Consider the following 24,114-nt stretch of genomic DNA (forward strand, 5'->3'; position numbering starts at 1 on the left):
GGGGGGCAGCTGCCCCCCCCAAATCAAGTAAATCAATAAAACTACTTAACTAAGTGAAGTTCTGCCCACTCTAACATGAAGCCTGCCGCCCCCCAACCATAAATCCTGGCTACGCCCAAGGGACAGGAAATGGATAATCCTGGCATCATGGGGTCACAATTTTATTTCTGTTCATGATGCCCGACCTGAACATTATTTTGATTGTGGGAGTCTTTTGCAAGCCATTTAGCCTCTCGGGGCTACAAGTGGGCTTCAATAAGTTCAAGTAAACTAAACAGATAAATAACATCAACTTAAATATTGAAAATAATTATTTGCTGAGAACACATTGAACAGAATAATAATAATAATAATAATAATAATAATATAAATTAATTTATTATTTATATCCCACCCATCTGGCTGGGTTTCCCCAGCAGAATATTAAAATACAATGATTCATCCAGTATTAAAAGCTTCCCTAAACAGAAGAGTTAATATCAGGATTTTAGTGGCCTGAATTGCTTCACAAAGGCATTTCCTTATTTGCTTTTCAATTTCTTTATAAAAGAAAGCTATCAAATCACAAATAAGGTCAGTCTACTACAAAGACTCTCCCCTCTTTATTTGTTCACAGGAAGCTTTCTCTCAACTAGCTATTGTACTATACAGAAAACTCTGGCGATTCTGAAGGCAGGAGCTTTTAAGGTTACAATCTTGCATGTACCTTCGGAGGAGTAAATCCTATTGAACTCCGTGAGACTTATTTCAGAGTACAGATGCATAGGATTGCATTGTTAAAATCACCATCATAAGCCCCCCAAAATATGTGTATCTCTGGCAAATGAGTCTTGTGATACAGGAATCCCATTTGTGGGGGAGGAAAGTTTAACTTAGAAACTTTATATATTTCAGTGGATGGCTTGAGACTTTCTCTTTATTTATTTCTTTTAAAAAAGCAGATGTAACCCATAGATGAGAGTTTGAATTTCAGTGATGGAGCTTATTTTAGTAGCGGAATTCTATTAGAAATTGCAAATGCTTCTGGGCTGGCTTCCTGAGGTCATGTCAGTACCCGAGCAAAAACTTTCTGTGACATCACGGCCATTCCAGCCAATCAGAATGCTGCAAAGGTTTTCCTCAAATTCAGCTGTAGCAGCTGGAAACGAACTGGCTGTTCCCGGCTTGGCACTTTTTGCATGCACTAATCCTATTTTTTTTAAGGTGGGGTGTGTGTGAGACGCTGTCTCTCGGTCCTCTTTGCTTCAGGCGTCACGCGGCTTCACCTGCCAGCCGCCGCCGCCTCCATCCATTGGAGCTGCCAAGGTCCGGGAACGCTGCGCCCCGGAGGGAAATGATCGGCGGGACAGCCAGCCAGTGACCAACAGCGAACGGTGGACGGAGGGCGTGGCCCATCGCTGGAGTGACGTCAGAAGAGGCAGGTCCCCAGCGGTGCAGGTGGAAAGGGCTCCCGAGAGCGGCTGGCGGAGGCAGAGCGGCTGCTTCTTAAAGGGCGAGGAGTCTCCTTTAACTCGCCCCTGACTCGCTGGGCTGCTCCGGGCCTGCTTTGCAAAAGTGACCGGCTCAGGTAAGGCCAGATCCGAGGAAGGGCGGATGGGAGAGAGAGAGAGAGAGAGAGAGCGCTGATGGGGCTGGGACTGGGGCAGAAAGCCATTGCTAAAACGAAGGAGATTCGTTTTTGGGGTATCCAGGTCTTTGGGGTGGAGCGGAGGAAGAGGAAGAAGGCTCGAAGAAGCCAGTGGATTACAACTTGCAAGCCAGAAGAAAGAGGAAAGGGACAGACTCTCTCTCTCTCTCTCTGCAGATGAAACGACCACTTTGGAGAGTTGGTGGATTCTGTGATCTAACTGGGCCAGCGCTCTCCCATTGTTGCCACCGCTACTTTTTCTCTATTGCTTGAAGAGGATTGCAGATTTAGGGGGTGAGGTGTGTTATGGGGTGGGGAGGGGAGAGGAGAGGGGGGAAGGGGTGAAAACGCGGCCCCCTCCTCTGGCTTGCTGCCTATTATTATTATTATTAATAATAATAATTATTATTCCGCTTTGGGATTCCTTCGGATGAAAAGCGGCACAGAAGTAGAATCTCCTCATCAGTCCAGATCTGGCCGCTCTCCTTTTTCCAAAGCTGTCGAGATTCTCCCGGCGCCTGGAATGACTTTGCACATCTCGGCGGCGTTGCGGTGACGTTTCCGTGTTGCCATTACTCAGCAAACGGAGACGCCGAGGCGACCACGCCGCTGGAGAAAACTTCTCGGCGATAATAGCGGCTCTCCCGCCGGCTCCTTCCTTCTCCGCCTTGCCCCGCCGCCTCCCATTCTCTGCACAGAGAAGTCATCTAAAGGAGAGACTTCCTGCTTTCCCAAACTTTTTGCGGGCGGGGAGGAGTGGGGGGCGGCGGACACACACCTGTTTGTGTCCAGAAAGCCATCTCTGCAATGTGCGTCGCCGATCTAGCAATCCCTGCCCCTCCCCGTGCTCTAAAATTTAATTTGAAAGGTTGAGCTGTTGTGCCTTTGCCTTTTTGTGTGCGTGTGTGTTTTGGGGACGGGGTGAAGCCTTGCAACACTGCAGTGCCGGCAGCTGAGGGGCAAGGCGCTTTGCTGGACGATTTTCCTGGCTTGGGAGTGAAAGATCAGCAGATTCCGGGCATAGAAAGAAGGCTGTGCCAGGGAAGCACTGCGGAATCTCGTCTCTCTCTCTCTCTGTCTGAGTCCCTCCACTTGCTGGAGAACATCCCTGCTGTGGCTTGCACACGCCGGAGCCAACAGAGCCCCACACAACCAGGGCGGAGGGCAAAGCGCCAGCAGACAAAACAGGGGAAAAGTTTTGCTTGCCTTGAGCGGCGCACGGGTTAGTTTTGACTAGCTTTCCTGATCACGTGCAGCGCTGCCGCTGCAAACCCAAGGTTAATGTCATTTGGAACAGTGGGGGAAGAAGTTGGAAGGCATGAGATTTGTGGGTAAGAGTCTAGGAAGGTCAGGCCAATGACCCATCTAGTCCAGCACCCGTCTGTCACAGTGGGCAACGTGGATGCCTTTGGGAAACCCACAAGCAGGATCTGGCCACAAGAGCACTCTCCTCTTCTGTGGCTTCCATCAGCTGGCATTGGAAAGTATCGCTGCCTCCCAGCTGTAGAGGCAGAGCGTAGCCCCCATGGCTAGTAGCCATCAATAGCCCTCTCCTCCATGAATCTGTCCCATGTTCTTTTAAAGCCATCCAGGTTGGTGGTCATTCCTGCCTCCTGTAGCAGTGAGTTCCGTAGTTTAGCTGTGCGTGTGTGAAGAAGTGCGTCCTTTTTATCTGTTGCGAATCTTCCAGCATCCAGCTTCACTGGGTGTGCATGAGTTCTAGTGGTTTGGGTTGAGAGGGACAAAATTTCTCTCTACCGACTTTCTTCATCCAGAGACTGGCGGGAGGGAGCCTGGCTCCCCCGCCTTACTTCAAAAATTGACTGGGCAGCAGGAAGGTGAACTAAGAGGCTGCATCAGGCTACAGTCCTAAGCCTGGTTACCTGGGAGTAAGGGTGGGTGAATATGTCAATTTTGGTTTCTTTCAGTTTCTTATAGAAAGAGGGAGAGTTGAGTTCTTCACATTTCCACATCACTTTGTGATTATTTTTTTAATATATGAAAAACCATCCTCATGAAAATTCATTAGTTTTTTAGTGTAAATGCAGTGAAACAGTAGGTAGAGCCCAAAGACAGGTGGAGCTAACTAATTCTGGTTTGGGCCCCTGAATTCTTTCTACAAGGACAATGCAGAGCCCCCTAGACTGCTGTAAGCAAGAAGACAGGCAGGTGGCTGAAGGTAGACCGGGGCAGGGCCCCATTTGTCCTGATGGACCTGCCTCCACCAGTCTGGGAAGACAAGGCCTGTCCCAACAGCCTCAATGATGGGCTGGAGAAGAGAGCTTGTTTCACCAAAGCCATTGTTGACACACCCCTCTTGAAATCCCTTCGCTACTTTCCTGTCCCCTCCTGGTTCTTGCACAGACTTCTCCTCCATGCCTTCAATGGCTTTACCCTTCTTACAGCCTGACAAATTCTTCCTTTCTCTCCTTGCTCATCCTGTTGTAGAACCCCTAGTCTGCTAAAGGTTTCCTTCTCCTTGAAACAACCTCACATTTTTTAAATTATTATTATTATTATCATCATCAACAACAACAACGTATTTCTACACAGCTGTCTCAAGGCTATGTGCAATGAAAACCTGGGGGGGGGGGGGGAGCTGCTACATTTAAAAACAAAACTAAAACAATGCAAAATATACCCTCTGGCCAAAGACCCATTTATCCAGCTGGGAAAGCCTGTAGGAACAAAAGTGTATTCAGTTGTTTCTGGAAAGTGCAGATAGTAAAAAAAGCCTGTCGTATGTTGACAGGAATGCTATTCCACAGAACAGGGGCGACCATAGAGTTACTATGGAGCTGGCCAGGAGAAACATTCCTGTAGACTGCTGAGATAAACTGGTTGTATAAGGGATAAGGCAGTCTCTCTAGTAACCTCGTCCTGAGCTGTATAGAGCCTTGTATGTTGGTACCAGCGCCACCATGAACTTGGCCCAGTAGTAGATTTAAAGCCAGTGCAAATTCCACATGCAGGGTGTTGCATGCTGGCAATAATTTGCCTCTGATGAGCAACCTAGCCACACCATGTTCTGTACTAGCTGCAGCCTGTTTAGGGAAGCTTTTAATGTTTGATGCATTATTGTATTTTAATATTTTGTTGGAAGCCGCCCAATTATTATAATAATAATTATTAATATTATTATTATGTGAACCAGCCTCAAGGGTAGCCCCACACAGAGCACATTGCAGTAATCCAACCGTGAGGTTTTGCATGCTTCACAATGCACACTTTACCTTGGCATACACATTTTTTTAACATATAACTTGGCTGGGGAACTGCCCTGCAAATTCGGAGAGGTATGAATTTTGAAGGGCGGCTGTGTTTTGGTTTCATTTTGTTTCAGAATGCAAATTTGGTAGTTTTGCCTTTTAATGAGGCAGCGAAACGTTTTTTTGAATGTTGCCAGTCCTAGCGCAGGTGAGAAGGCTTTCAGGCTCCCTTTCAGGCAGCAGAATATCTTGGCCTGGAACTGTTCCTGATGTGGAGGAGGTGCAAGGAACACCACTACAAATTGCTGTTCCTTCACATACTCTAGTTGTTATCTCTGTGTTGCTACACTTGGTGTTCTGTGGGCTCTAGGAACGAGCCTGCCTAACTTTCCCAGACCTGTGAGGTGGATTTATTTGGCATGTGCCCTGGGAATTTTAATTTAAAACAATCAAGCCCAAAGAATATTCGTTTGGAATACCCAGCTTGAGGTAACAAGCATTACCGTTTGTGTAATCATCCTGCACATCCCTTCCAACCTCCATCCCCTGCTTCCTCTAAGGCAAAAGAGTTGAGTGTCTCAAGAAAATACATACAATGCAAAGCTGTGCCTTTTTGCCCTGCCTTTCCTTAGATCTTGTTTTTATTTTATTTTTAAAAAATGCTTTTATACCACTGTTTTGTTGGTTTTACATTGTGCTCGTGGTGCTTTTTGGGGAGCCGTACATGTTCCCGCTTTCAAACCTGCAAAAGTTTTGAGATAGCTTCATATCCTGTAATTTCCTGCTGAAATCCCATACCTTTTCATACCACAAATGTTCCGGGAATGCCTGCCCCCCCCCCCCTTTGCTGCTTTAGAGCCACTCCAGACAGCAGTGATGTGGTAGCTTTGGGGAAGCATTGCGGAAGAAATCCACCGCTAATGCACTGTCAGTAACACATTGCAGAATACACTTGCAATGACACACCAGCCCCACGTTCCATCCTGAGCATCTCCAGGTAGGACCTGGGAATGCCCTCCCATCTGAAACCCCAGGGAGCTGCTACCAGTCAGTGTTGACAACACTGACCTAAAGGGACCATCGAATGACTCAATATGTTCTATTTTAAATCACAGCAATGATTTCTGAAATTTGCATCTAGATACTTGTAAATTGGCATGTGCAAATGTTATGCCAACTTTGGGCCTGCTTTTGGTCACAAGTTTTCTCTTTTTCGGTGAGGCATAGGTGTCCACCCTAGGTGTTGCTGAATGTGAAAACAGATGAACAGTTTGCAACACCTTCTTCCCCACCTCCTTTTTGTTTGCTGATCACATTCTCTCCTTTGCTTTCTGCTGCTTCTAAAACCTGAAACTTGGCTGGGCAGACTTAAATGTGGCTCTGTGTGTATGTGGGCTTTTGGTTTTCATAATGCATTCATAAAAAATGCTGCTTATTCATATGCAGGTGGACCTGTTCTTCATTCCCCTGGCCTGCCTTTCTCTTCTCCCCGTGCACCTATTTGACCTGTGTCTTGAGCCAGAGAATGAAAGCGAATGGGCCTGTGTTGCCTGTTAACTTAAACCTCCAGAAATCACCTCCAGCATTGGAAGGCAGTATGCCGCTGAATACCCCTTGCTGCAGAACCCAGGTCTTGTTGGTGATTCTTCCAGGTCCTGCCTCCCAACTTATCCTCCAATTCTGATTTGTTCTTCGGGAACAGACTGTCTTACATCATTGGTCCACCTTGCCATGTAGCGCCTGGTGTCTGAACCAACACAATGGCTGCATTTGCCAGCTGCTGAGAATCACAACTGGGGAGAGTGCTGTTTCACTCAGGGTCCTGTGGGCAGGTTTCCCACAGGCAACTGGGTGACGGCTGTGGGAACAGGGTGCTCGAGTCGACGGACCAATGGTCCACTCCTTTCAGTGCTCCAAGAAGGCTGGCAAATATGGCTTGAAAAACCACAGTTACAAAAGGCTTTAGCCAGCCCATTAATTTATACCCCCCACTCCACTTGGCCAGCGAACCGTGCTGCAGCAGTATACTGTATAGAATTTGCAGCAAGCAGATCCCCTTTTGCTTATTTCCAGCTAGGGTTTCCTAGGTGGCACATTTCCAGCCCTGGTATCAAATGGCGAGGCCCCCATGCATAGGGAGCCAAATGCCAGCGTAGACCCAAACAGAAGCAAAGGGTGGCAGGAAGGAATAGGGAGATAAACTAGATTATTCTGGTGCTCTGGAGCCAGCCTTTCCTTTCCCAGACGCCCAGGATCAGGTTGCCTGCGATTGCGAGCTTTTGATTTTAACTGTAAAAGTTGTGAGTAATTCAATATTCCGGGGATGGCCCACAAACTTTCCTTTCCCTGCAATGGAATACGGATGTTATTGCATTCTGGAAAACTACTCACCATGTATTGGCAAAGGCTGGGGCTGGAGGTCAGCATGACTGGGCGCTTGCCAATGGTTCTGGTGCTTAGAAGGGGCGACTGCTGTCCTAATACTGGGGCTCCTTCTGGGTGTTGCTTCTGCTACTGGATTAGGAGGAAGGCCTGTGTGGTCTCGCTGCATGTTGCAACCCCCCAGGTTTGTTAGGGCTGGCTTGCCATGTTTCAGAAGAAGAGAAGTGGCAGACATTTCTTTCCAAAAAGGGCCTCTGTGAAGGGCCACTTAATTCCAGAGGGGTGGTGCGTGAGACCAGTTTAGTCCAGAGTCTAAAATTGCCCAAGGCAGCACTGAATACTTGTGCCACAAGAGTGAGTATATTGAGAAAAGCAATGGCCTGTGGCAGTTGGGAATATAATTTTACAGACACATATATATGGAATCTTAAAGGTATTAATAGATTTATGGTGGTGAAAGCTTCCATGGACTTGATGCCACAGCACCAGATACATTAAGTGTATCCTCTGTTGGCAGAGATTGGTGATGTATCCATACAGCAGCCTTTGCCAGCCTGCAGCCCCAGCCAGCATAGTCATGCCATCCTCGTTGGATTGATACCTAGCATCTGCTTAAATGCTTCTGATAAAGATATTTATTATTATTATTATTTATTAAATTTGTGTATGATGGTAAGTGCTAGAGTGCAAAAGGCTAGTTTTTTCTTGAAGAAGTGTATAAGGCAAGAAGAAGATGGGATTTTGCAAGGATAGACCACTACAGTGCGTTGCATGTGGTGCTGTCCTTGAAGACTTCAGAAAATTCAGCTAATGCCATGAGATTCCTCATTGGGGTCTGTCAGTGAGAATGTACCTCTCTGAGGCAGGGTTCAAAATTCGCCATACACCTGGCTATCGACCACTTGCTGCCAAGTGAAGATGCCCTGTTGCCATGATGGTGTCTGATGTCTCCACCATCTGGAGATGCATGCCTGGGGATCCTTGGATATTTACTGTTTTCACACAGTTATGCTAAATCTTGTAGAATTCTATCAGTTATATTTTATCTGTACCGTCAGAAGGAATTTCAGGAACCGAGTCATATTGAAGAATACGGCTTTTGAGATGTCTGGCCTCAAAATGGCAGCTTGCTTCCTGTCGTGATGTACCTATTTTGAACCTCCCATCTCATGTAGGCTTGGGCTTTCAACATGTTAATCATCACCACTGTTTCCTGTGCAAACTAAAAGGCAAACCTTCCTTGTGATGGTGGGTGAGGCATGGCTTGCTTGTCAGCAGGAAGCCGCTGCCTAGTTTCTGTGCAAAGTGCTCCAAAGTTTAGATGAAGAAACTTATAGGAAACAAACCTAGTTACCAAAGGCAGGGATGGGGAACCTGTGGCCTCCTAGATGTTTCTGGAGTAAAACTCCCATCATCCCTGACCATTGGCTTTGCTGGTTGGGGCTGATGGGAGTCTTGCTGGATCAGTCTACTGTTAGAGGAAGTATGTCTCTGAATAGGTAAAAAAGGTAAAGGACCCCTGGACGATTAAGTTCAGTCAAAGGCAACTATGGGGTTGCGGCTCTCATCTCGCTTTCTGGCCGAGGGAGCTGGCGTTTGTCCACAGACAGCTTTCTGGGTCATGTGGCCAGCATGACTAAACTGCTTCTGGCGCAAGGGGACAACGTGACAGAGTGCACGGAAACGCTGTTTACCTTCCCACCGCAGTGGTACCTATTTATCTATTTGCACTGCTGTGCTTTCGAACTGTTAGGTAGGCAGGAGCTGGGACCGCGCAATGGGAGCTCACACTGTTGCGGGGATTCGAACCACCAACCTTCCGATCAGCAAGCCCAAAAGCAGACTTCCTCAACCTCTGCCCTCCGGATGTTTTGAGACTACAATTCCCATCATCCCTGACCACTGGTCCTGCAAGCTAGGGATCATGGGAGTTGTAGGCCAAAAACATCTGGAGGACCGAGGTTGAGGAAGCCTGCCCAAGAGGCTCAGTGGTTTAGACCACAGCGCCACCCGCTCCCCCATGTCTCTGAATACCAGTTGCTGAGACTTGCAAGTGGGGAGGATTCCTGTGTGTTCAGACCCTGCTGTGACTGGGGGATCCACTTGGCCCCTGTGAGAATAGGATGCTGGGCTAATTGAGCCACTGGCCTTGTCCAGAAACGTACTTCTTACATTCTTGTGAAACTAATCATCCATAAGCTGCCTCAAGTGGCTTTGCCCTTCAAGGCAGCTTATAATTACACAGAAATGAATGAATGAATTTGTTAGATTTTAGGGTGCCGCAAGACTCCTTGTTGTTCTTGCTGAAAAATACTAACAGAGGCTGCTCCTCTGGAAATTATACTTGCCCAGAACAGAGCATGTCTGAGAATTGAAAGCAATGACTTTCTGTTGATGAATGGCATGTCAGTCAATTAATCATAGGGTTGTTGTTTTTATTTGAGGGAATGGCTTCACCACCAGGTCCCTAGAGAGTTCAGGCAGAGGTGAGGTTTGAACCAGGGACTCTGATTTGTGGCATATAGGCCCTCTTGGCCCCTGCTCTTCCCTAGATCGATGAAATAAGCGCACATGGCTGCCCACTTTACATTTTCAGGTAGGATTATTTAGAAGGTCTGAATAATAACATCTGTAATGTTTAATTGACATCTGGGGCTTGAAACAAATAAAGTTCCCAAGGCGGAAATGAAAGTTGCTCTCTGAGTCTGTTCTAACCAGATGATGAGCAAACATGAGAAGCTTGAAAAAAAATGCAGCTTTTCTAGAAGATTCCCGAAGCCTCCTCTGGCTTGGCTCAGAAAGCGATTCCTCATCTGCGCCTCTGGTAGCGCCACTGGTGTGACATGCCGCACCGAGCCACTCTGGCAAGAGCCCAGCCAGACGCAGCAATTGTGTCGGGAAATGTAGCGTGGCCAGCTGCCAAAGCACAAGGGGTGGTGGTGGAGGGCAGTGGAAGCTATTTTCTTGAATGCAGTCCTAATCGATGGAAGGGAAATGGCCCAAAAAAGAAATGGGCTTGTCATCGCTATGTAGTTGCTGATCTCTGCCAGCGGAATAATGAAAATGTTTTAAATATTTTATTTTATTTTTGACTGTATCGCTTGATCACATTTGTGTTTGTGGCTCCTATGGGAGGAGAGGCAGGGTATAAGTTTAATAAGTAAATAGATAACTGTATTGGGCATTTTTAATTGGCGGGACCTGCAAAATGTTCTGGGGTGGAATCCTCCTGTCCGGTCCCCCAGGCAGCTACTGCCATGTCACTGATCAGGATACTCCCTTCTGTTCCTCAACTCCCTAGCAGCGACTCCCCCAAAGACCTTGGTGATGTGGACCATCACCGCTGGCATCCAACTGTCTTGAGAGACAATGGAGTGCACCTCTGCGGGTGAAGTCAAACAGCTGCATTGGCAGCACTGAAGTGACTTCCCTGGGGCACAAGCCTGGGCAGTGTGTTTGGAGGTCCTGAGCTGCCAAGACAACACTACCCCCTTCTTGGCCTCGTTGATGAGGTCCAAAGGAAAGCAGAGCAATACATCTGGCAACAGCTGGGCTGCAGGAGTTGCCAGAAGGAGGTGTGCAAGGTGCCGTCCAACCGTCTTAGGGACTCCACTCCAGACTTGTGTAGGGTTTCCTCCTTAGCGTTTTCTTCTCCCAGAGATGCCCCACAAGGCAGTGGAGCCTAGATCGGCTTCCTTCTCAAGCTGACGAGCCCCATCTGATCCTCATTTCCTTCTATATCTTGTGCGCCTTCTTGACCATTGGACCTGCTATTGATATTGATATTGTCCTCTCCATATAGACAAGCAAAAGACGGTGTTGTAGTTCAGTGACACGTTCCTGTTATAACACCACACAGGGCTGGATATAGGTTTGATGAGGCCCCAAGCTACTGAAGTTAATGGGGCCCTTTATATGTCCAGCTTTCCTTTGTCAACAACAAATTATCACTGTTTCTTTGTGTTGAATATGTGCTATATGGTAATTTATGGACCTAATAGGTATCTAAAGCCATTTGCACATAACAAAATATTTATTTTATGAAAGTGCTTGTTGAACTGAAATACAATTAAGAAGTATATTAATAGTCGAAACAAAATAAAAAAAAATCCTTCCAATAGCACCTTAGAGTCCAACTAAATTTGTTATTGGTATGAGCTTTCATGTGCTTATACCAATAACAAACTTAGTTGGTCTCTAAGGTGCTACTGGAAGGATTTTTTTTAAAAATTTTGTTTCAACTATGGCAGACCAACACAACTACCTAAAGGTAAAGGGACCCCTGACCATTAGGTCCAGTCGGGGCCGACTCTGGGGTTGCGGCACTCATCTCTTTATTGGCCAAGGGAGCCGGCGTACAGCTTCTGGGTCATGTGGCCAGCATCATTAAGCCATTTCTGGCAAACCAGAGCAGCACACGGAAATGCTGTTTACCTTCCTGCTGGAGCGGTACCTATTTATCTACTTGCACTTTTGACGTGCTTTCGAACTGCTAGGTTGGCAGGAGCTGGGACCGAGCAACGGGAGCTCACCTCGTCGCGAGGATTCGAACCGACGACCTGATTGGCAAGTCCTAGGCTCTGTGGTTTAACCCACAGTGCCACCTGCGTCCCTTTAACATGGCTACCTACCTGTATATTAATAGTGAAATTTTTGGGGTCCCCCCAAGAGAGTGGGGCCCTAAGCTATAGCTTGTTTAGCTTATACGAAAATTTGGCACTGCCACCACACCTACCTGCCATTAGGATGAAAATTCCTCCCTAGTGTGGGGGCCCTTCTCCTCCTTCAAGCCTCCCAACCACATGACTGGGGGTGGGGGGTTAAACCTCCCCTCCCCCACACCACGGTGACCTGGATTAAAATCAGCAACCCCCACATACATGTAATGAAAGACAAACCAGTGACACGGATATCGCTGTGCACGAAGCTTAATGTGGAACTTGGCTCAAAGCCAGCTCGCAACTCCTTGCCCCAAAATTGCTCTCTTGCCTCAGGCTAGGAATTAACCGTGTCGAAGGAGCAGCTTGCCTCCGACCAGGAGGAGGGTTCTTGCTTGGCTCTGAGAAATGGCTTGCTCCAAGCTGAAGTGACAGCAGGTGTGTTCCTACCCCTTGCTTGGCACCTGTAGTGAGTCAGCCAAAAAGAAAGAAAGAAAGAAAGAAAGAAAAGGATTTAAGGCAATTACCTGCTCAGTATGGAGATCTTCTTTGCCCCACCAGACATTTTTGGGTAGGGTGTGCTACTCTTCTTTGAATCATTCATCCTAATGTAATTAGGAATGAGACCCAGATCTCTTCAAAGCCTTTAGCAGTATTTTCCCTCAGGAACTGAAGTGGCGGGAGGGGGCGTGATGACTGGCATTTGAATTTTCTGGGCGGGTGGTTGAGGCGAAGGGGTGAAACCCTTTGCCACTGGTGAACTCAAGCTACATCAGTCCAAAAGATAGGGCTTTGCATGACCTGGTTTTTATGGATAGATGCAAATTTAGTAATTAATACTATAATTAAATGGAAATAGGATAGATTATGACCTGTCTGCCAGCTCAGTCTGCTATCCATGTGCTTACCGTGGGTGGGCAATGTCAAGGTCCTCTCACGCTCCCCCTTCTTGGGATGATTTATCCAGTATGTAAAAATCCCGAACTCAAATTAAAAAAGGAAAAAGGAAAGAAAAGGATGATTTATCCAGTGTTAGAAACGGAGATATGAAAGCTAGGAGCTAAACGGCACCTTAAGCCTAGGTCATGGGCGCAACACCGGAATGTCTAGGCACACTTTTTTTATGTGTAACAAGAATACAAAGCTGAAAATGAATGAACTGCAGCTCAAATATTATGTTCATTTTACACATGGTCTAGTCCTTTCCCTGCCCACCCTGCTAATATTCTTAAGAAGGTCTCTTCTCCAGTCTTCAGACAGTAGCTGGACGTGGGGAGGCAGAAAAAAGTCCTTTCCTTCCACTCTGTAGTTTTAATCTGAAATCTTAGGTGCAGTATTGTGCCCAGAGCTGAGAAACTGCTTGTGCTAATGAAATTCCCTGTCGCAAATGCGCCTAGAACAATGGGAATTTCGAACACTGGATTTGTCTCTCAACTAGACTTAGACCAGGCAGCCTTTCAAAGATATGGCTGTCCTCTTGCAAAATAGGGCACAATGTCCACCCTGAAGAAGAAGAAGAGGAGGAGGAGGAGTTTTGACTTGATATCCCGCTTTATCACTACCCTAAGGAATCTCAAAGCGGCTAACAATCTCCTTTCCCTTCCTCCCCCACAACAAACACTCTGTGAGGTGAGTGAGGCTGAGAGATTTCAGAGAAGTGTGACTGGCCCAAGGTCACCCAGCAGCTGCATGTGGAGGAGCGGGGACGCGAACCCGGTTCACCAGATTATGAGACTACCGCTTTTAACCACTACACCACACTGGCTACACCCTGCTCCATGTCACCTTCCCAGCTGAAGCCCACCTCCTCTGGTATTGCTGTTAGCCCTGCTGGGGGTTAATGGACAGCTGTTTCTTTCCCTTAGCCAAATCAAACTCTGGATCTGAAGCTTAGGCCAGGAGGGGGGAATCTTTTGCCTTCACGATGTTGCCGAACTACAACTCCCATCAGCCCTTGCAAGCATGACCAGTGGCTGAGGATGATGGAAATAGTAGGCCAGCAACATCTGGAGGCCCAGTGGTTTCCCATACTTGTGGCAAAGGAGAGTAGGAGGTGGTGTGTGCCCCTTTCAATCTAGACCTCCAGTGCAGCAATAAAAATTGCTAGCACATTTGCAAAGCTAAGCAGGGTCCGGTCTGGTTTAAATTGGATGGGAGACCATGTGTTGATATTCCCGTATTGCAGGGGGTTGAACTAGATGACTCTCAGGGTATCTTCCAACTATACAAGTCTATGATTCTGTTTGTTATTAGTAGTTTATTCACATGCATATTGGAGAGCCTCTGAATGAAATCATGCCATCGCCCTTCCCTGCTTGTGGATCTGGACTGCATGTAGGACCAGAAGAATAATTACCACCTGCTCAAGTTTATTGTTATGCCTTTGGCACGATTGATCCCTTTTTAAAATGAATATAGGAAGAACACTATAGAAGAAAGTAGCCAGCTATGATATTGAAGATCTATCACATGTACACAAATGTGCAAAATCCAGTTGGTTACTTTGCACATAATTAACATTTTAGGCTGGGGTGGAGCTGAAGCCGTTTCAGTTCAAACCACAAGCAGTTTGGTAATCGGTTTGGCACATCTCTGGAACTGGTTCAATTCTTCGTGTGGGGAAACCTGAAAGTGATTCACTCTGATGATTTTGCAGAGCAAAGGTGGAGCAAGTTAACTTAAGTTAATTAAGCACAGTATGGCTAAATTACTGTGTGTTTGTGTAAGTTCTAGTAAAATGGGTGAGACTTTACTAATGATAGAAGGCTGCCTTTGTGGGTCCTGTGGGGTTTAAGTTGAATAAAAATTAGGCATAGTTAAAAGAGAACAATTTCTTTTGAGCTTTCATTTTCCTCTTCCTAGCTCTCCACTGAGTGACTGTTCCTATTGGGCTAAACCAAAGTATTTGGGTGTTTTTTTGTTTTTTTGCATGGATGAACGTGCATGAAATAAAAATAGCAAAAACACTTGGGCCCTGCTCAGAAACAATGCTAAACCACAGTTTAGCATTAGGGGAACAAGTCCTTCTGCTTCCTTCACATGCATCGGGAGGTCAAAACATCCTGTTCTCCTTTTAGGACTTCCACAATGCTCTTTGCTGTCCAAGCTCAAGGAACAATTTGAGCCAGGTTCTAGCTCCTATACATGTAGCCGCATGGCTAACATTGCTGGTAGCAGGTCCTGCTGCCATTCTCAGAAACTTTGAGCCGCCCACTATCCTTCCTTGCCTGCAGACGTTGCTTTCCAGAAAGGCTTGTTGCCTTGCGGCATCCACACTCCTTAAACTTGCAGCTGTGTTGCAGGAGAGCCTGTTGCAACATCTGATTAGGGAAAGGAAGAAATACCATATAAAGGAAGTATGTTTTTGGATTGCTGTCTCAGAGTGCTACTGCTGCTTTGCTCGCTGCCACCTTGCATCATGAGCTGATGTGGTGATGCAACTCTCTGGGCTTAAATTACTTTCTCTCGCAGTTGGCAGGCAGCCTTGGCCCCGCTTTTGCCAGCTGGCTGAAGGCAGAAACAGACTGCCGTTTCCCTGTTCACAATGGATTTTTTCGGGTGTTTTACATAATCTGGAACTTGTCAGACGGGCTCCCAGGCCTTGTTTGCCATTGTCCGCTGTTCAGAGTTTACCCAACTTCCAGGATTGACTTCCAGCACTGCTTACTTGGAAAGGGGGACGATGCAAGCTTCCCAGCCAGAGGGTGTGGGTGTGTGGGTGGCAGTTGGCCTAATTATTTTCCAAAGGAACTGTTCCTGTGTTTGCCAGAGGTTCAGGCAGCTTCTCGGAGCTCAGCAACGCTCTGTCCAGGGCTGCGAGGTCTCTCCTATCTTAATGGTTTTTCTTTTGTTTCTCGCCTCTTGATGAGGGAACCCTTAATGGTCAGGTAATGGACAGACTGTATTCTTGTATGTGTGTGGGTGCCTGCTTGCCTCTGTCTCCAGGATGTATTCTGGCTCTCAAACTGGCTAAATGCACCTTCAGATTTGGAATGGAGCGCATGATGAAGCTGCTCATCTGACCTCCCTCCGGCTGTGTCGCTGCTTCATACCAGGACGCGGATAGGTGAGGTGGTGGCCAAGTTCTCACTGCGCAAACACACCAGCGGAGCCAGTCTGGTTGTCCTGCTGGCGTGTTTGCACCATGCTGACCTCGCCTCTCTCCCCTTTCCCCATCCCAGGATGCAGCAGCAACGTAGCTGCAGGGAGGTCAGGTGAGCAATGCAGCCCCACCATGCTGCCCGCTACTGAAAACAGCTGCAGCAAATGGGATATGATAGTTGCACACAAAATGTGGAGCTGAAGGGGTGGAATATGCGGTTAGTAAGCTAATAATGTTCACTTGGAAAAAAATTGGGGGGGGGGAATTGAACATATTGTTTGTTTGTGTTTATTACACTTTTAAGTGACAGGCAATGTCTAGGATGGTGTGTACAGAAATTATGTAAGGACAGAATGCACTCAGTTTCCATATTTAAAACAAACTGCCAAGCTGTATTAAAAACCTATTCTTTTGAGCTTGAATATCTTCTTCTTCACTTTAATTTTCGGGCAGGTAATACTCTGTCACATCCTTATAGATACCAGTAAAGTACTCCTTTTTTTGGGTGCTGGTTAGTTCCTAAGCTAAGGCAGATTCAGAAAGGCATAATTGCTGTACAGTGGTACCTCAGGTTAAGTACTTAATTCATTCCGGAGATCTGTGCTTAACCTGAAACTGTTCTTAACCTGAAGCACCACTTTAGCTAATGGGGCCTCCCGCTGCCGTCGTGCTGCCGGAGCACGATTTCTGTTCTCATCCTGAAGCAAAGTTCTTAACCTGAAGAACTATTTCTGGGTTAGCGGAGTCTGTAACCTGAAGCGTATGTAACCTGAAGCATATGTAACCCGAGGTACCACTGTATAGTAGACAGATGCCTGTGGGAGACTCAGAAGCAGGAACCGGGGACAAGAGTGCTCTCCCCTTCCTGCAGGTTCCAGTAACTGCTTTTCAGAAGCATTACTGCCTCAGCTCGTGCTTGATTTGTGAATCCAGCATGATGGAAATACCTTCGTTGCTTCAGACTTCTAAGATGGTAATGGCATTTTCTCTCTTTCCTTTCTGCCTCAGGCAAACTGGTTTCTTGTGACACAAGCCTCTTGGCGAAGCCTAATTGACCTGTTGCGTTGTGAAGAATTATGAATGTGACAGGTGTATATGCAGAAGGGATGAAACAAACAAGGTAAGGTTGAAAACAAGGCATGTAAAAGGTGACAGCATCACTGGGTGGAAGTTTGTTGTGGGAGCATTAAAATTAATCATTTGTAACTACAATGGTGCCTTGGTTCTCGAACTCAATCTGTTCTGGAAGTCAGTTCGACTTTCAAAACATTTGAAAACCAAGGCGTGGCTTCTGATTGGTTGATTGGAAACAATACCAACAGCCGGAATGGACATTCGGCTTCCAAAAAATGTTTGCAAACCGGAACACTTACTTTTGGGTTTGCGGTGTTCGGGAGCCAATTTGTTCAGGAACCAAGGTACAGTACCACTGTACTCTGAACTTGGTACTTAATTGGGTGACGTCACTACCTTGACCTTATTTGAAGGTTGTGCCCCAAATTTAAAGAAATCTTAAAAGATTAACCTTCCTGGTTGTTAGTCAGTACAGTCATACCTTGGATCTCAAACGCCTTGGCTCCCGAACAAATCGGCTGCCCAACAATCGGAACCCGGAAGTGAGTGTTCTGGTTCGCAAACTATTTTTGGAAACTGATCGTATGGAGCGGCTCCCGCGGCTTCTGATTGGCTGCAGGAGTTTCCTGCAGCCAATCAGAAGACACACTTTGGTTTCCAAATGTTTTGGAAGTCAAACGGACTCTGTTCGACTTCCAAGGTACGACTGTAGATTAAATCTATATAAACTTGCATATAAGAGAAATAATAGTTCTAAATAGATGAAATGTGCTTTCCCGCTCCTACCATTAGGTAGAGTGAGGCAGCCACCAGGGGTGGACCTTGACACCCCCACGCAGCCCTGACAGTGCTGCCTTCCCAAAGCCAGGTAAACAAAGTGCTGGACTTGGGGAAGGAGGTGTGAGGGCAGTGACAGGGTCCTAGAGACCCCCTTCCTCCTCCCCAAAGCCTGATAAGTGCTTGCCCTGCTTTGGGAGGAGGAGGGAGGACTCTAGGACCCTGTTAGAGCTGTCATGCCTCCATTCTACTTACTGGGCTTTGAGAAGGCTCCCTCTTTGGCTGGGCACCCAGTGCTCCTGCCCTGCTCCCTAGATCCACCTCTGCAGCCACCTGAGGCAGATGATTTTGGGAGTCATGTAAGGGTATTAAACTGCTTGCTGTATTGTGATGGTGATTGTATTTTATTACCAGGGACGGGGCAATGCCCTTGTAGGATTTTTCAGCCTTGGCTGCTAAAACAACTTAGCTAGTCATGAGTATTATGCACCTGAGGTTCCTTTGGGGGGTTGGGAGGAAGCATTCCTGCTTAAATGGCCTGGGCCAGTCTGCTTTTTTAAAATTTTATTTCTTAAGTGAAGCACATATATATCATTTAATGATGGTAAGCATCGTTCTAGAATAGGAGCTTCCTATTCTTTGGCACGATCACTGCAGATGGTGACAGCAGCCACGAAATTAAAAGATGCCTGCTTCTTGGGAGAAGGGCAATGACAGGCCTAGACAGCATCTTGAGAAGTAGAGACGTCACCTTGCCAAAAAGGTCCGTATAGTTAAAGCCATGGTTTTCCCAGTAGTGATGTATGGAAGTGAGAGCTGGACCATAAAGAAGGCTGATCGCCGAAGAATTGATGCTTTTGAATTATGGTGCTGGAGAAGACTCTTGAGAGTCCCATGGACGGCAAGAAGATCAAACGCATCCATTCTTAAGGAAATCAGCCCTGAGTGCTCACTGGAAGGACAGATTGTGAAGTTGAGGCTCCAATACTTTGGCCACCTCATGAGAAGAGAAGACTCCCTGGAGAAGACACTGATGCTGGGAAAGATGGAGGGCACAAGGAGAAGGGGGCGACAGAGGATGAGATAGTGTTTTCGAGGTTACCAGCATGAGTTTGACCAAACTGCGGGAGGTAGTGGAGGACAGAGGTGCCTGGCGTGCTCTGGTCCATGGGGTCACGAAGAGTCGGACACGACTAAACGACTAAACAACAACAACATTCTTTGGCACTTTTGAAAACAGGCACCTGCCACCTGCCCCATTTAATAGGGATCATCCATTCTTTGTTCCAACTTAGCACCTGAGAGGCCAGTCCCATTAAGACTTCAATCCTAAACTTGCTTGCTAGCCAGGAAGCCCCACTGATGACAGTGGGAGTTACTCCTGAGTGAACATGCAGAGGAACACATCATTGGTCTTGATGGTCCACTTGGTGGTGCTTACTTTTGAGTAGGTAATAATGATGATGATGATAATAATTTATTATACTCCGCCCATCTGCCTGGGTTTCCCCAGGCACTCTGGGCGGCTCCCAACCAAATATTAAAAACATGATATAGCATTAAACATTAAAAACTTCCCTAAACAGGGCTGCCTTCAGATCCCTTCTCAGGGTAAGATAGTTGCTTATTTCCTTGACATCTGATGGGAGGGCATTCCACAGGGCGGGCGCCACTACCGAAAAGGCCCTCTGCCTGGTTCCCTGCAACCTCATTTCTCGCAGCAAGGGAACCGCCAGAAACCTCACTTCTCGCAGCGAGGGAACTGCCAGAAGGCCCTCGGCGCTGGACCTCAGTGTCCAGGCTGAACTATGGGGGTGGAGACACTCCTTCAGGTATCCTGGGCCGAGACCGTTTAGGGCTTTAAAGGTCAGCACCAACACTTTGAATTGTGCTTGGAAAATTCTATGAGCCAGAGTAAGGTCTTTCAGCACCGGTGTTTGCACTGCACAGTTACTACAAGAAGAAGAAGAAGAAGAAGAAGAAGAAGAAGAAGAAGAAGAAGAAGAAGAAGAAGAGGAGTTTGGATTTGATATCCCGCCTTTCACTCCCTTTAAGGAGTCTCAAAGCGGCTAACATTCTCCTTTCCCTTCCTCCCCCACAACAAACACTCTGTGAGGTGAGTGGGGCTGAGAGACTTCAAAGAAGTGTGACTGGCCCAAGGTCACCCAGCAGCTGCATGTGGAGGAGTGGAGACGCGAACCCGGTTCCCCAGATTACGTGTCTATCGCTCTTAACCACTACACCACACTGGCTCTCTCTCTCACCACAACTGCAGGCTTTATGGTTTTAATGCCAGCTTTCTCTCTCTGCCTCATATTCCACGCCTGTTTTTTAACGTCCTGCCTGATGAAGATTTCTGAAGAAATTGAAAGTGTATTTGCTAATTTGTGACATTTTGGTTGGTCCTAATAAAGGTCTTGCCTGCTGCAAGTGGCCCAGGCTGCCACCCCAAGCTTGCCAAAGACAAAATTTCTTGCAACATCTCTCCAAAACCCCTGAGGAATATTGTGAAGAAGCTTTTACCACTTTAATGACTCATTTGCTTCCTTGAAACCCAACCTGTAAGCAAACCCTAATCGGCGACTCTAATCAAGGGGTGTATCTCTATGCTTTTCAAATGCCCCACCCTGCCTTGCCATAATACCCTTTTTTCCCAACTGAGGTCCATTAATAACCTTCCTCATCCATCCTGAGCACAGGCTTCCCTTCCTGCTACATTGCAAAGGATCACTGTGCGAGAGATGTAAGCAAATCCTCTTCTTAGAAGTGATTTGCAATTCATTTTGGCCAGGCCCACAGTTAGTAATTACTTTTGGCCATGGCTGACCTCGGCCCGGATTTGAGCAATAGATCTAGTTTATGTGTCTTTACCAATTCTCCGAGTTGCCTGCTCCCGTCAACTGTGCTGGGTCTGTGCTGCAAGTGATGCTCTGAGGCTGGTGCTAGAGGACAGTGCGTGTCAATGAAGGGCTGGCAGAAGGTGGGTTGAACTCTCCTGGTAGAGTGCTGGATGCTTTGTAGTAGAGCAGCAAGGATTTCTGACTCCCAATGGTCTAACAGCAACAACTAAAATTACACCCCCTCGCAAGTTAGACTGATGAAAAGAACACTTAGGGGAAAACCAGGAGTGGATTTTTGTGTGGAAGGGCTTGTAAGGTAAGTTCTGGTTCTGATAATAAGTGTCCAGATTGAGCATGCGCTCAGAGACACCCTCCCCTTCATTTTTAGCATAGGCAAACTCCAGCCTTCCAGATGTTTGGGACTATAATTCCCATTATCCCTGACCACTGGTCCTGTTAGCTAGGGATGATGGGAGTTGTAGTCCCAAACATCTGGAGCGCCGGAGTTTGCCTATGCCTGATCTTATACCTGGCTGTAGTTGGTGAACCTGATGGATCTAAGAAAAAAAAGTAGTAGATCCTGTCAGCCTTAAAGCAGCCCACCCCTGGTATTGGGGATTGGCTACAGGATTTTCTGGACCCTCTAACCCACAGACAAAACAGGACACACATTTGCATATTCTTTGTGTCATATGCAAATATTTGTCCCTTTTTGCAGTTGGAGTAGAGTGTCCAAAAATAAACCAGTGGCCACACATGTAATAAAATAATAAAAAGTCTGACAGGCAGAATGTGAACAGGTGAAGCTTTCCCTGGTAATTGTGTTTCCATACTAGAAAAAGACTTAACTGGCTGAATTTCTGCCTGTCACACAGCTGTTATAGGCACAATAATCCCAATTCTCCCCAAAGCCCAATACTAAACCCAAAGCATGGTTCCCACTAATTTCCAAGGGTTTCGTTAATTTGCTCCTCCTAATGGTGCTTGCTAGCACCTCTCTAGGGGATAAAGCACATATCTGAGTGCACATGGCAACGCTTGAGGGAGAGTCCTGGCGTCTACATGCAGTGTTGCTGCCCTCTTCCTTCACCCTGCTCATCATTTTTCCTCCTCTAATGTTGCTCCCCACCTCCACCCCATTCCTGATCAATGTATGTATATCCATTATCTCCCCTTATCGAGCCATCAAGTCGTCTTTGAAACAGGGAAAACGCATTAGTTCTGCATGCCAAGGAAGGCTTTCAGAAGGTCAGCCAGTATCTTCACCATAGCATCCCCCACCGCCCCATCGAAATGACCTGGCAGCCTGCAAAGGTTAAGTGCAGATATCATGTTCGGGACTGGCCTGCTTCTGCAAGAATGTCCAGGGATAGGGTTAGATGTTTCAGTGTTGTACCGATACCTGTCTGAATATAACCCTTTCCCAAATCCCCTTCCCTTTCCCCCATCCAACCCTGGTTTGTTTGTTTTGTAAAGATAGTTTGAAGAAACCATTATGCCATGTGAATGGGACTGCAAAAAAAATATGCTTGAGGGCACACATTTTAACCATGCAGCTTTATAATGGGAAGGAGTTTCAGTGTAGTGCTATAACTCAGCCTAAGTCCATGTAACTGACAGCACAGTTCTGACAAGGAGCAAATTTATGAAACCCTTGGAAATTAGCGGAAGCCATGGGGCAATCCTGTGCACAGGGGTGGCTGACTTTGGTTCGGATGCTGCCTGCTGGGTGGGGGGAAAGCCTCAGTTCAGTTCCCATTTACAGTTGAACTTACCAAATAACACATTTTCTGAAGCACTAAGCTAGGGGTCAGCAAGGTTTATCTTGCCTGGGCCGGATCAGTCCTGCGGAGATCCCTCCTTGGGCCAGATCGCACCCGCCTGCCCACGATTTTCGGTGTCTGTGCATGCGCCCATGATTTTCGGGTCTTGGGCTGGTATTTTGCCTTAGATGGAGTTTGCCACTCAATTTTGGCTGAATTCCCAAGCAGCTTGACTCTGAGGAGACCTGGACCTGGTGTGCTGGAGGCCTCTACTGACCTCACACTGACTATGGGCTGTGCCTTGATCCAGAAGGACTTTGGCCCCCCGCGAGAACAGCGCCGAGAGTAGGACAGGGATTTGGCGCTGGTCAGAACGATTTTATGCTGAAAGAATTCCAGGGTGGATTTCAACATTCCCTCTGCTGCATTGATTGCAGTGTCTTGCGGTTTCAACCAGCCCACCGCCAGGAGATGAGGACACAAAAAGGAGAGGGAAGGTATGAGGGAAAGAAGGCCCATTTTTGCAAAAAATGTCCTTGTGCCTAAGGACAGCTTGCAAACCTCCCGATAAGCGCCTCATTCCATGGTTGTGGCGTTTTAATCCTGCCTTTTAAAAATATGAATGTGCTTTAGAGTTTACTATAGTTTGTTTTACGCTGGTATTGATGCGTATTATTTATTTGTTGTTGTAAGTTACTTTGAGTCTCATTGGTTTTTTAAAAAGGCAACTAATAAGCTCAATGAATAATAATAACAATAATTGATAATAAGTGGAGCAAACATAAGTAGCAAAAATAGAAGCTAAGTGACTACCTGGAAATATTTATGTCTGTATTGAGATACAAACATATATACACACACACATCTAAAATTATCTGCATACACCTAGAGATCTGCTGGCTCTGATGACAGTTAGCATTCTAAATAGTAAACATCTCCCGCAGAAGCTCCATTAATTACAGCATTAGGGATCGACGTAAGTGAGGGCGATACATGACCCACTTACTCCCTTCCCCCCTCCCGCTCCACGTTGTGCTGTAACGTGACTTTCCCGCAGTGTTGTTGATGTTATGGTGAGCGCACGTGTCTGTGACGTGAAGGTAAACCTCTCGCGGATGGGACAGATTGTCCCTGTCCAATCTGCCGCCTTCCGAGTCGCTCGTTTCTTCAAGCAGGCAGATGGGGTCAGCAGCACTGTTTGGTGCTTTTCTCTGATGTGGAACAGAAAATGGAAGATGGTGTGTGTGAGAGAGAGGGGGGGAGGGTGTCATGCGCAAACAAGTTTAAATACTCTTCTGCCCATTAGTGCACATGGCTTTGCCAATACGCATGTACATGGATAGCTGTGTTTTCTTCTGTTGTCTGCATTCTCATTCACTTCTGTAGTGTGATGGTTGATAGCTACTTTTTAAAAAGGGGGGTGGTCAGGGAGGAGTTGACGTTCATAGCCTGTGGAGCAAATGGCTTTTTTAAAAACTTGACTATCGTGGGCCAAGTTTGTGTTTGGGGAGCATCTGAGGCTGCAGCCCTTTTGAAGCTGAGCAATTTTGAGACTCAGCTGTCATTATGAGAGGGAGAAGAACACCACTTTCTCTGCAATACCATTCCTCACTTTGTAAACCTCATATCATGTCCCTCTCCTCTTAGTTGTCTTTCCCTCTGTAAGGAAGGTGCTCCAGACC

At 46.8% G+C, this 24,114-nt stretch overlaps 1 long non-coding RNA gene across 1 annotated transcript in view; it reads left to right on the forward strand.

The window, feature by feature from the left end:
* The first annotated feature begins 1,022 nt into the window (after positions 1-1,022).
* LOC144328455 (uncharacterized) overlaps positions 1,023-24,114 on the forward strand; it is a 28,311-nt gene continuing 5,219 nt past the window's right edge. The window contains exons 1-2 of the long non-coding RNA XR_013393726.1: positions 1,023-1,567; positions 16,987-17,098. This is a non-coding gene — a long non-coding RNA (uncharacterized LOC144328455). The remainder of the gene's footprint in view (positions 1,568-16,986; positions 17,099-24,114) is intronic.

Source organism: Podarcis muralis, chromosome 7 (genome assembly GCF_964188315.1).
Source record: "Podarcis muralis chromosome 7, rPodMur119.hap1.1, whole genome shotgun sequence".
NCBI classification, from domain to species: Eukaryota; Metazoa; Chordata; class Lepidosauria; order Squamata; family Lacertidae; genus Podarcis; species Podarcis muralis.